Here is a 12689-nt window from a genome sequence, read left to right as displayed (position 1 = left end):
CACACAATTCACTCATGCAACAAACTTTCACGTGTGCCCCTTGAACCTAAAATAAAAGTGGAAATTTAAAAAGAATAATAAATAAACCAAAGAACAGGGCATCCAACCACATGTTAACAATGTGGTCTACAGATGGGACCCTGGACAGATTAGCCTCTGGGGATTCCTTCTAAATAAGACTGCTTAGAATGTTCAAAACTTCAGCAATAAAATATTATCTGCACGTAAATGATGGCATTTTTTCTCAGTTTTCTTAATATTTATCTGACTTTGCAATTAGATTTATTTTATATTTTATACCTAGTATCTTTTGGGCCCTAGGCCAAGATCATCTTATCCTAAGCCTATGAGTTAGGAACACTTCTGTGAATTAGAAACTCTGTATTCCTCATCCTGAAAAGTTCTTCAGAAAGGGTCTCCCTAACTCCTTCTTCCATAGTTGGACAATAAAAAGACCTTCCATAGTCACTGCATTTTGATCAAATGCCAACTGCATGTCACTTACTGGTGTTGTAACCTTGAGGAACTCACTAAACACTGTGTTCCTCAGTTTTCTCATCTGTGAAATGTGGGCAAGAATTCCAAGCACACAGGGTTATCATTGACTGATGATAAATGAAAACACTTTGGAACTGTGAAATGCTTTTTAAATGTTAGTTATTATTATGACTCCACTGTTTCAGTATTATGGAGGGAGAGGGAAAAGGAGGCAGCTGGCAGGAATTCTGACACCAAACCTCTTTTGATTTACATAGCTTGATTTACACATTTGAGTTTTTTCTAAATCAAACAGTATTTTTGAAATTCTCAATAAAATGAAACACTGATTTTTGCCAAATGGGTAGCATCTGGGAGTTCAGAAGGCTTCGTTGAAGTGACTATTGTGTGTCATTCAAAGGATGAAGCACTGGGGGTCTCTCATGACATACTACAGGTTAGGTTTTGTAGCTGTTGGCTCCTAGCTGACTTTAAAGAACTTCTAACCCCCAAACCTAGCAGAGAATGCTGGGACAGGAGCTAAATCTGTGATGGGAGAGGTGTATGAATTCTGCTCCAGGGTGTGAAAATGAGGCCTACAGGGAAGACATCAAGCAAATAAGCACCCTCCTTCCCCAAAGTCCTATTTATAATACAAATAATTATTGTAGGATTGGCAGATATGAGCTAAGGTTGGGGGACAAGGAGCAGAGCTTCCCTGAGCCCCAAAGACAGCAATTGCAATGCACTACATGTGTTTAGAGTCAGGCTGATGGCTGCCTTGCATCCTCAAGGAATAAACAATAATAACCCTAATCATCATCCCTCAAAGTCAGAAAATAGTCATTAGTGCCCTGCTCCTTCTACACCTTCCCCAGGAGTACGGCTCAGAGTTGGTTCCATTTTGTAGATAGAAAATTGACACATCATGACTGATGTTAGCTGGGATAGGTACCAAGTTCAGGAAAAAGTTCCGGGTGTTTCCAGCTGCTATTTTATCCACAAGCACAGGTTTGCCCCCATAAAGATCTCTATCCAGCCACAGTGGATGCCTATCTGGATTTTGGCAGTGACTGCAGTGGGAGGGAGGTGGAGTAGCGTGGGCACTGCCATGAGAGGGCACAGGGCAGAATGGGGCAACCCGGCGTCCCTCAGGGGGATGACGCTTAGTGGGCTGGACTAGGGCACCTCTCACGTTTGGAAGCTTTGAGACTCTGCATTCTCAATGATCTAGTCTCTCCATAATTTCCTTGCAACTAGTGACAAAGAATTTCTAAGGACCAAGTATTTCCTCTTGCTTTTAAGTCTTGTGAAATCTAAAATAACAGAGGAAAGAAGGACCCTTAGGATAGAAGACTTTTTCCCTTCTCCCCTAAATTAGAGAGAGAGTGGGGGGGCACACCTTATTCTAAGCAAGCTTGTTTACCAGCTGCCAGCCCAGACACCCTCCAACAAAATGCCATGGAGAACGATGTTGTGACTCATGGCTTGGCATGTACCAAGATTATGCCCCAGGCTCCCAGATACCACACTGGCTCCTCCAGGTCGCTCTGGCTGGATCTCCTCCTCCTCCGTTTTCCCAGAGGCATTCTTCATTTTGCCCTCTCCTCCCGAGCCCCTCCCACCATCAAAACATTCTAGGTAGTGGGAATGGGGGAGGGGAGAGGTAAGCAGGGTTAGAATTGGGATTTGGGTTAGGGTTAATTTCAGGATCAGAATTAAGGATAGGGTTAGGGATAGGGATAGAGCTACTTTAGGATTTGGTTTAGTTAGTGGACTTTTAGCTGGTAGAAACAGTAGAACTCTAGTAACTTAAAGTGTTCAAGTCCTAGGGTTAGCCTCCAAGATGTCTTGGTGACAGGTCCACTCTTCTTGGGCTCAGATTAGAAGGGTTAGAATCTAATTTAGAAAATAGGAAATGTCAACACTTAAAGATGTAATCAAGAATCACCTCTAGGAATCTAAGCAGAGGCTTTCTGGAATCAATGACATTTCTAAGGGTTGTTCATACTATAGAACCATTATATCCACCCCCAGGCATTGTGCAGTATTTTGTGACTTTACCTTGACCTCAGTCATAGAACTTTCTAGTATACTCAAAAGTCTTGGATTTCTTTCCCTAATCCTTTCCTTGTCTTACTGAATGAACTGTTCCTTTATCCCGTCAGCATTGAGAAATGACTGGGGGAGTAACTGAAGAACCAAGGCCCTGAGATTTGGGTACCTTGGGCGCCACCTTGGCGGAGAGGTACTCAGCAAAGCATGCTGGGGCTTCCCAGACTGAGACATCTGTCAGCGCGGCTCGAGAGGTTCTCCCTCAGGCAAAGGACAAGACGTATAGCAAGTTCAGAGCTCAATTTCTGAGTCCAGGAAGAAAATAAAACTAGGAAAACTGCAAGGGCAGCAGGGAGGTATGGAGCAGAAGACTTCCCAGGAAGTCATGGGAGGCATCCAGGAGAAGTTGGAAGATAAACCAGAGTGGTACTGTGGGGTTGAATTCCTAGAAACCCATACTTAGAGAACATTCACACACACACACACACACACACACACACACACACACACTAGCACCTCCTTACATGAGGAGTCCAACCCAGTAAGGTGAACTAGCTGGCAGCACACCCACTACTGTGCGACCAAAATCTCTTCCATTTGAAATGGGGTCTCAGTGTCTCTTCCATCTTTCCTCACTCTCCTTCCCCACATCTGGCTCCTTTAGTGCTTGGAGACCCTTCTGTGGAGGGACTACAAAGGTACGAAGCTGGCAAAGCCCAACCTCAGGGGCCCATGAGCGGCAGCAAGATGGTGATGAGCTGCTCTCCCCAAGGCTCAGAGGCGAGGGATTTTTTTTTTCCTTCAAACATGTCACATCTGGCACATCTGCTTTCTTAGCAATGATGCATCCCAAAGGGTATAATCAACAGTTGGGGCGGAGCTCGGATGCAGGTCTGTACTGACAGAAGCCTGAGCCAGAGACGCCGAGAGCAACACTTAAGAGCACCAACTACCCCCACTCCCTATCCACCGCAGGGGCTGAAGACGAGCTCCATCCCTATGCATCTTTCTGCCTTAGAGCAGGTGCCCTCCTCACAGCCCACACGTATATTAGGGCACAGAAGACAATGCAATGGTGCATTTGCTTTGGGCAATCCTATAATCCTTTCTTTCATCCAAGCTTAAACTCTCCTACTGGAATTAGAAGGGAACTGGGAAAAACCAACTGCTCTTTCCAGCCCACAAGCTCCGAGTAGTCAGAAAGGCCCTGCAGTGCCTTCTCCAGTCTCTGTATCCTCTCCTCTCCTAGCTGCTCTCATCTCTCCGTTGCTCTTGCCAGGTCCAATCCCTTGCAACAGGCAGGAGCCTTCCCTCTGTGGACGTGGTGTTTCAAAGGCACTACCTAAATGCCTCGCAATAGCTGTTTGACAAAACACCACCACCAAGCACTCTGACCCCTCTGCCCACCGGGACTTTCTGCTTCCCCAGTTTCCACTTTCCTGTGACTCCATCATTCAGACATTCTGCCTCAACTAGGAAAAATGGCTTCCTTCCATGCAAATTTCCCCTTTCTTAAAGCTCACTCTTCTTTCTTATCAAAGACACCCTTCTTTCCTTTCTCTTTGGCCCTAAACCTTCTCTTCCAAACACTCCCTGACAAGCCTCCTGAAGGAAGTCTTCTGTTGACAAGCCACCGCATTGCCTTCAGTAGTCCCTCTCCATCCTCCATCCCTGCCCTTGTCTTCATGTCTGCGTTTGTTGTGTATCACATCGTTCCCATCACACCAGGGGTCTCCTGGGCGTAGGGACTCGGTCTCCCCTTCCAGTGCTCTGTCTACTCCAATGTTTCCTGATTCAGTAAAGGAAGGTAACTGAGTGAGAGAGAGACATAGGAGCTGATACCTGCTTTCCTTCTATAAAAAGACATAACCAATGTACACACATGTACAAACACACACACACACACACACACACACACACACACACGTCATCCGAAAAATGACTGAGCTTGTCAGAAATAAATCATGTTTGGCTTTCAAATGCAACAGTAATTACACGGTATCTTAACTATCTGTGCAAACTGTCAGAGAAAATATATTGGCGATTCAGTGAAAGAGGAGAGGGAGGCTGCAGCATCCATCGAACACCACCCTCACCTCCTCTGAAGTCATCCGGAGAGAGGACAGCACAGAAGGGCAAAGGCGTGCCGGGGCCAGTCCCAACATTTTCGGAGTCTAATGGTTTTTCAGGTGAGATGTGTTGTCACAAGCTCCCAGGGAGGAGGGGACATTCAAGATGAATTGTATGCATCACCAGTCTTGAAAGATGTTGCAAGGAGCAGCAGGAGGGATTTAGGCTAAATTTTCTGAGGACATCCTGACCAAGTAGATTCTGGAGACAGGGGCCCTAGAGAGACTGAGTCCTCTCCGTTGAGAGGTTCAGTCTAACCTTCTGTCCCCAGATAGACTATTCCAGAAAGTGGGGAGAATGATGTTTTAAAGATCCTTTTTTTTTTTTCTTGAGACGGAGTCTCACTCTGTTGCCCAGGCTGGAGTGCAGTGGAGCAATCTCAGCTCACTGCAACCTCCGCCTCCCAGGTTCAAGTGATTCTCCTGCCTCAGCCTCCCGAGTAGCTGGGATTATAGGCATGAACCACCATGCCTGGCTAATATTTTTGTATTTTTAGTAGAGACAGGGTTTCACTATGTTGGCCAGGCTGGTCTCAAACTCCTGACCTCAGGTGATCCGCCTGCCTGGGCCTCCCAAAGTGCTGGGATTACAGGTGTGAGCCACCACGCCTGGCCTAAAGGCCACATTTTAAATTTATATTAATCTATTGAAATAAGACCCTGCCTCTGAGATTTGGGTTACTATGTTTCTTCTTAGTTCTAATTATAATTCAGGGTGCTCCTCCCCCGATTCCTACATCCTCTAACATTTTGCCCAATCCCAGACTTACACTTGCCTCAGCGAAGTACTTTTCCTAGAAGTATCGCTCACCCCTTTCCAGGCCACTTTGCTTTCACATCTTTCAGCTAAGGTTTTAGAGAAATCAGAGCGATGAGTTTCAGGACCCCAAAAGTACGTGGAACAGAGGGACAGGCCAAGGAAGGAGATGTGAAAGATGGGGAGCCAGAGTGAGGAGGGGAGAAGAACAGGTAGAGCACAGGAACCAGGGCCTCAGGTTTAGGATCTCAAGCCCGAAGGAGGGTGCGGGGAGAGGAGAAGCAGCAGAAATTTCTCTTGGCTCCTTTAGCCCAACCCTTGGCTCAGGGCTGATTTCACAGGCTTGGTTACTCACAGCACCAAGCCAAAGAAATGTGTTGTCTAAAGCTGAGAAAAGAATCATGTATTTATCAAGAAATTGCTTGCAGGCATTTCTAATGTATGCATGTGTAGGTATATACGAGTTACCTTGTGGGCAAGGGGAGAAGGAAAGCTGCCATGGCAAAAGGTTTCCACACATGGCAGCTGGGTAGAGTCTCAGTCACTAGAGACGTTAGAAAACCAGATGCATCTCATCTGTCCGGTATGGTTCTAGATAATTCATCATTATTGTTATTATTATCATCGAGACAAGGTCCCACTCTGTTGCCCAGGCTTCAGTACAGTGGTGTGATCATAGCTCGCTGTAACCTCAAACTCCTGGCCACAAGCGATCCTCCTGCCTCAGCCTCCCATGTAGCTGGGACCACAGGCATGTACCATCATGCCTGGCTAATTTTTAATTTTTTTGGTAGTGATGAGGTCTTGCTATGTTGCCCAACTAGTCTCAAACTCCTAGCCTCAAGCAGTTCTCCTGCCTTAGCCTCCCAGAATGCTGAGATTATGAGCATGAGCTACCATGGTTGGCCCGATAACCCGTTCTTATATCATCCCAGAATTTCCTGACCTAACCAATGAAACAACACCAACAAACAAAACCAAAAAAAAAACAAAAAACACAAAACAAAACCCCAAAATACATTGTATTCCTAATAGAAACCAAGTATTCCTAAATCATACATGGTAACCCCCATTTCCCTAGTTAGCATCTGGATGAATTCTATTTGGTTCAACACCCCAATTGTCTCTCTTGACCCACAAATCCCTCTGTCAAAGGAATGAAATTCTCTCTATTTTTCTCACAGGTCCTATTTTAATGTATGCTCTACCATACAGTATCTTATTCCCCTAGAGTTGATGTTCAGGAGGCTTATAACTATCCTATAATAACAGCCACCCTATCTAGGGGCTAAAAGTAGTATGTATGACAGTCACACGAGTAACAGAGAGTCAAAACAGATATCCCTTGGCCCCTAATGGCTGGCAAAGCCTTCCCGCTTTCCCAGAGGGGTTATCACATGCTGTGGGATGGGGAACTAGAGAAGTGAGAGGCGACTCTTTTCCAGTTTGTGGAAGATAGAGCTCTAAGGCCACTCCCAAAGTGTCTAGGTTCCTAAAGATCCAGCATTCCCAAACTTCAAACACTGCTAGACTGAGATTTCCTGACCTGTCCCCACAGAGCCATGAAATCCAGTTATAAGGCAAACAAGGCCGTGTTTGTCCCATAAAACCACCATGTGCGAGCTAATTAAATGACATCATAAAACAGGGAGATAAACGCAGGCAGCAGGGAGCCCACCTAGGGATGGGGATGGGATCAGATGGGTGGCAGAAATAAAGACATGCTGGGAGAAAAGTTGGGAGTGAGCATCCTCAGCCTCAAGATTACTTAGGAGCATCCCCAGCAACAAGTGAGGGGTGAGGGGAAGGAGGGTTTGAAGTTGGAGAAAAGCTCCACCAGGCTCAAAGGAAGCAAGGGGACCCTCACAAATGTGGACCTCCCCACAGCCTCCATAGCCACTCCCCATAGGAGTGAATCCTGGTGCATCCCCTCATAAAGATTCTTACATATAACAGTTAAACTGCTGTGCATTTATATCTATAGTCCTATGTAGAGATACACACACAGAGTCTCCTATACATAAACATTCTAAACAGGGTAGTCCTCCTCCACCTCATCTCATAACTGAGTTAGATGTCTTCTACTCAAACCCAGGAATTTGTAAGCCATGACCTTAGGGATTTCCTGTAGCCTTTTAAAAAACCTCTGGTTTTGTGATCTCTGTATACACTGGGAGCATTTTAAAGTGATACATGGTTACTCCTTCATCAAAACAGGGGTGCATTGCGAATGTCACCAAGATGATGGACACATGGAGAAAAAATCATGTTCTTATCTGGCCACACGACCCAGAGCTCTGCTGCTTGCAGTGGAACGGATGAAGGCTACAACGGGTGACGTCGCTTGTCCCAGACGATTACTTCAGCAAGTGAGGGACAGGAACTCACAGAATTCCTGGAATAAATTTTAGATTTATGTGTAGATCTTCACAGGAAAACTGACGGTGAGTCTCAGGAACTCCTTCCGCCCTCACCCTCTTCCATCCCGGGCCCATCCACCCACACATCTCTTCTCACTCCTCCCCTCAGGCTCACATCCCATCCAGAGAAGGTCAACTGGCAGTTCAATTTCTCCTCCCCATTCCCCTTCCCAAAGATGTTAGTGTTGGAAGGAAAAGTTGGGACTGGGGAAAAGGCCCAGATCCATAAGACAAATTCAGGCAACCTGCCATTTGTTCATTGATTCATTCATTCACACATTAATTCAGCAAACAGTTATTAAGGGCCTTCTATGTACCAAGCACAGTCTAGGAACTGAGGATATGAAAAGGAATGACCCCTAGCCCTGGTCTTGAGGAATACACATCTCCTTGAGCAAGGCTATTTTCCCCAGCAATCCCAAAAGAATCCTGATCTCCTATACCACTAGCCTCAACTTTCACCATTCCCCAGTGAGTTATTTTTTCTGCTGAGTCGCAGAAAACTGGAGCCCTGAATCACTGGCAATAGAGGACGTAATCTCCCTGGACACCTAGGTTCCTTGCCTGGCTCCACCCTGACTCCTTGGGCAGTTCTGGACAAGTCACAGACTCAGTTTCTCTACCTGGGAAGCGGGGGATGCTCCCACTCACTGGTTCTCAACTTCAAGAGCAGCTTGGTGATTAATGGGTTAATGTCCGTGGGAGGCTTTGAGCTCTTGGGATGAAAGACACTCTAAAGCCCTGACTCTATTGGAAACTCTGCCCAGCCAACAAGATACCCTGAAACCAGAAAGGGGGCCTTTGATCATGTATTAAGGGTTGTCTTTGGAAGAATGAACTAGAGGGAATGAGTTAAAACAGCATCAGGAATTAAGGTAGCCTGAAAAAAGGACTTTCTGGCTCCTGGGTGGAGTCTCTTCTCTGGAGCTGTTTACAGATCTTTCACCTGCCTATGGAGAGGGGGCTCTGGATCATCGCAGAAACTCCTTTTGGAAATCTTACAATCAACTCCATGTTAGGTACCTTCCCACAAATATTTTATCCTTAAGCGGTTTTCTCCCACCAACAGCACGAATCAAGCCACTTCCCCCCGGCACAAGATGGCAGTAAGCATAAAGAAGGACAGCCTATTCAATTTTTAAACAATTATTTAACAGAATTAAATGTACTTAAATTTTGTTATATAATTTATCTAAAATCTATCAAGTATTCATTATCAAGACAAAGTGTAAATATTAAGATTAAAACTGGGTTTATGGAGTCAGGCTGAAGTTCAAATACTGGCTCTGCCACTTACCAGTTATATAACTTCTAGCAGGTTGCTGAATTACATATTTCATAATCTAAACATATAAAGCATTTAATTAGGTTATCGATGTAAAGTGCGTAACAAAATGCCTACTACATACTATGATCTCAGTAAATGTTACCTATTATATCTATCATTCATTCACCACTCGTTCAGAAAGTATCGGTACCATTCCTTCCCTCCACCAATCGTGGTATGTATGTGGACATGTGTTTCTTATTTCTAATCGACATCTACTGATGCCCCACAATGTGCTATACACTATGCTAGAAGGAGATGAACTGGACAGCGTTTGCTTCAGAGGAACTCATTACAGTGATCTGAATGTACCAAGACGGCTCCTGCTTCTCCTTAGACACAAGGAGCCATCCAAACTATCTCTTCCTGTATACCTGGGTTAAACGTTAACTTCTCAAAAATGACAAAATCCTAAACCAGGATTTCCATCCAGAAGGAAACTCCCACCCCAAACCCTGCTCCATTTTTACCAACCACATGGCTGCCCCAGACCATAAGTGTATTCACCCAGCTACACACACACCCCACACAGCACAAATCACACCTGCCACGCCCTCAACCATGATAGAGAAAAAAGGACTGTGATGAAAAATCCCCCCAGTGTCTGCACTAGCCCCCTGCTCATCCCTCTCCACCCCAATCCCACCATCCCAGCTTAAGGGCACGAAATACATTATGACCCTGGGCCTTCGTTTACATGTAACAAACAGAGGTCAATTTATTTCTAAATCACTTTTTTTATGGCTCTATTGAACTATTTGCCACATTATTTATACGTTAATGGGCCAGGCCCCTCTGGGAAGCTCCCCATCTAATAAATAACGTGCCAAATCATTAAGCAAGGTGATAAAATCAAAGCCATTTAAAAATACATCAACCTGCGTTCCCTTCCAGTGAAATAAGCTCCAGGGAACCAGGGAAGGGAAAGGGGAAAAAGAAAACCACTTTCTATTACTGAGTTTGGTCAGGTGTAGGGTGTTTTCTTTTTTTTTTTTTTTTTTTTTTTTTTTTTTTTTGTTTTTTTTTTTTTTTTTTTTTTTTTTTTTTTTTTTTACTGGGCTTGAGATAAAAATCAGAGCTGGGAGATGTAGATAACTGCTGCTTACCCATATCCCCAGCAGCTGGGGGAGAGGAAGCGAATTGGTATTACAGTAAGGATGGTTCCATGTCAGCTTCAGGAAACAGGGCATCAGATTCTACTTCCCTCCTGCCACTTAGGAGTATTTGGAGCAGGCACGGAAGCCCAACTGGGCAAATAAAGTTATGTCCTCTGGCTGGGCATTCGGGAGTTCAAAAGAAAATCCACTAGAAGCCTTCACCTTCCTACCTATATCCCATCACTATAATTCTCTCTTATGAATTTCAGTATTTATAATTAATCTGAGTCACAGAGAAGAACATTAATCATGGTGATTACTCCAGCTTCCCTCCATTCCCCACCCCTCACCCCAAAGGGCTTACCACACCTTTTCACCATCAACCCACTCAGAAAACCCATGCATGGCTAGCACAGCAGTGGTGAGAATACGTGGGCTGGAACACCTGCTTTTGAGGCCCTTATGGAATACAACCCTCCAGTGATTCTGAGAGAAGGGAATGGAGCTCATCAGTCCATCGCTATCCTGAAGCTCCCTGTGAGTAAATGCCAGCCTTAGATGCTAGAAGGAATGACTCAGATAGATCATATTATGGTTGATGGGAAAGTCAAAACCCACTCCTCAGGACTCTAAGCAGCGATACAAATGAAGAAGTACAAACTGAGCGTCTAAGCAGAGAGGACACCCAGAGCAAATAAATTATCTGTTGGATAGGGAAGAGTTAAATAAACATGTAAGTTGAGCCAGGTGTGGAGGCTTCCGCCTTTAATCCCAGTACTTTGGGATCACTTGAATCTAGAAATTCAAGACCAGCCTAGGCAACATAGGGAGACCTTATCTCTACAAAAAGTTTGTTTTTTGTTTCTTTTTTTTAAGATGGAGTCTCGCTTTGTGGCCCAGGCTGGAGTGCAGTGGTGCAATCTCGGCTCACCACAATCTCTGCTTCCTGGGTTCAAGCGATTCTCCTGTCTCAGCCTCCTAAGTAGCTGGGATTACAGGTACCTGCCACCACACCCAGCTAAGTTTTGTATTTTGAGTAGAGATGAGGTTTCACCATGTTGGTCAGGCTGGTCTCAAGTTCTTGACCTCGTGATCCGCCTGCCTCAGCCTCCCAAAGTGCTGGGATTATAGGCACCAGGCCCAGAAAGTTATAAAATTAGCTGGATGTGGTGGCACATGCATGTTTTCTCAGCTCCTCAGAGCGTTGAGGTGAGAGGATCGCTTGATCCTCAAGTCAAGGCTGCAGGAGATCGTACCACTGCACTCCAACCCGGGCAACAGAGCCAGACCCTGTCTCAAAACCAAAAACAATGTAAGTCTTAAGCAAATAAACCAAATGTTTAATTCAAACCTAATAGGAGCCTTGAAAGGTAATTTACAGATTCAAAGAAACTAAAAGATTTAATCAAGACCGCACGCATGTAAGTAGAGGGCCAGGGTTTGACTCTAGGTCTTTTTGTTGACAAAAAGCTATATTATTTTATTAAATCATCATGTCAAGGAGCAGATGAGCTTTGAGTTGAGTTACAAAGAAAGAGACACATATGGATAAACTAAGAGAGGAGGGGAAGTATGGTTTGCCAAATAAAATACAGGACACCCATGTCCAAATATTTCATGGAACGTATACTAACACTTCTTTATATGAAATTCAAATTTAACTAGCATCCTGTATTCTTATTTCCTAAATCTGTAGCTCTTAAAGCAAGCAACTCTTAAGCCTTAAAGCAAGGCAAATGGCCTGGGTAAAAGCTCAAAAGAACAGGAAAACAAGGCTTGTGGGGAGGATGAAATGTATGTTCACCTGGTTGGTGCAGATAGTTCCAGAGTGGGAAGTTGAAACACCAGAAGATGGGCCGGGCGGGGTGGGTCATGCCTGTAATCCAGCATTTTGGGAGGCCGAGACGGGCAGATCACTTGAGGTCAGGAGTTCGAGACCAGCCTGGCCAACATGGTGAAACCCGGTCTCTACTAAAAGCACAAAAATTAGCTGGGCATGGGGGCACATGCCTGTAAATCCAGTTACTTGGGAGGCTGAGGCAGGAGAATCACTTGAACCCAGGAGGCAGAGGTTGCAGTGAGCCAAGATTGCACCACTGCACTCCAGCCTGGGCAACAGAGCCAGACTGTCTCAAAAAAAAAAAAAAATATTGAAAGATGAAGTTGGCCATAGTCAGGGGCTAGAAAGGTCTTCCAGAATGGACAGTGTAGACTTGATGGGCAATAGAAATGCTTTGATTTTAAGTTGTAAACTTGAGGAAGAAAACAATCACGGTTTCATATGATCACAGAATTTAGAATTACTTTATAACAACACCATGCCTTTTATTAGCATAGTACTTTATAGTTTGCAAAACACTTTAACATTCATTATTTAATTGGAAACTCAGGTACCCTGCATGGTAAGCAAAATGGACACTTTCTGCC

The 12689-nt window shown here is 44.8% G+C and overlaps 1 long non-coding RNA gene across 1 annotated transcript in view; it reads right to left on the bottom strand.

Annotated features, from left to right (window-relative positions):
* Positions 1–12184, bottom strand: part of LOC119467405 — a 64062-nt gene extending 51878 nt beyond the window's left edge. The window contains exon 1 of the long non-coding RNA XR_005195942.1: positions 12067–12184. This is a non-coding gene — a long non-coding RNA (uncharacterized LOC119467405). The remainder of the gene's footprint in view (positions 1–12066) is intronic.
* Positions 12185–12689: the final 505 nt, after the last annotated feature.

The sequence above is a fragment of the Cebus imitator genome, unplaced genomic scaffold, assembly GCF_001604975.1.
Source record: "Cebus imitator isolate Cc_AM_T3 unplaced genomic scaffold, Cebus_imitator-1.0 Scaffold285, whole genome shotgun sequence".
NCBI classification, from domain to species: Eukaryota; Metazoa; Chordata; class Mammalia; order Primates; family Cebidae; genus Cebus; species Cebus imitator.
This window is presented reverse-complemented; position numbering and strand designations above follow the sequence as displayed.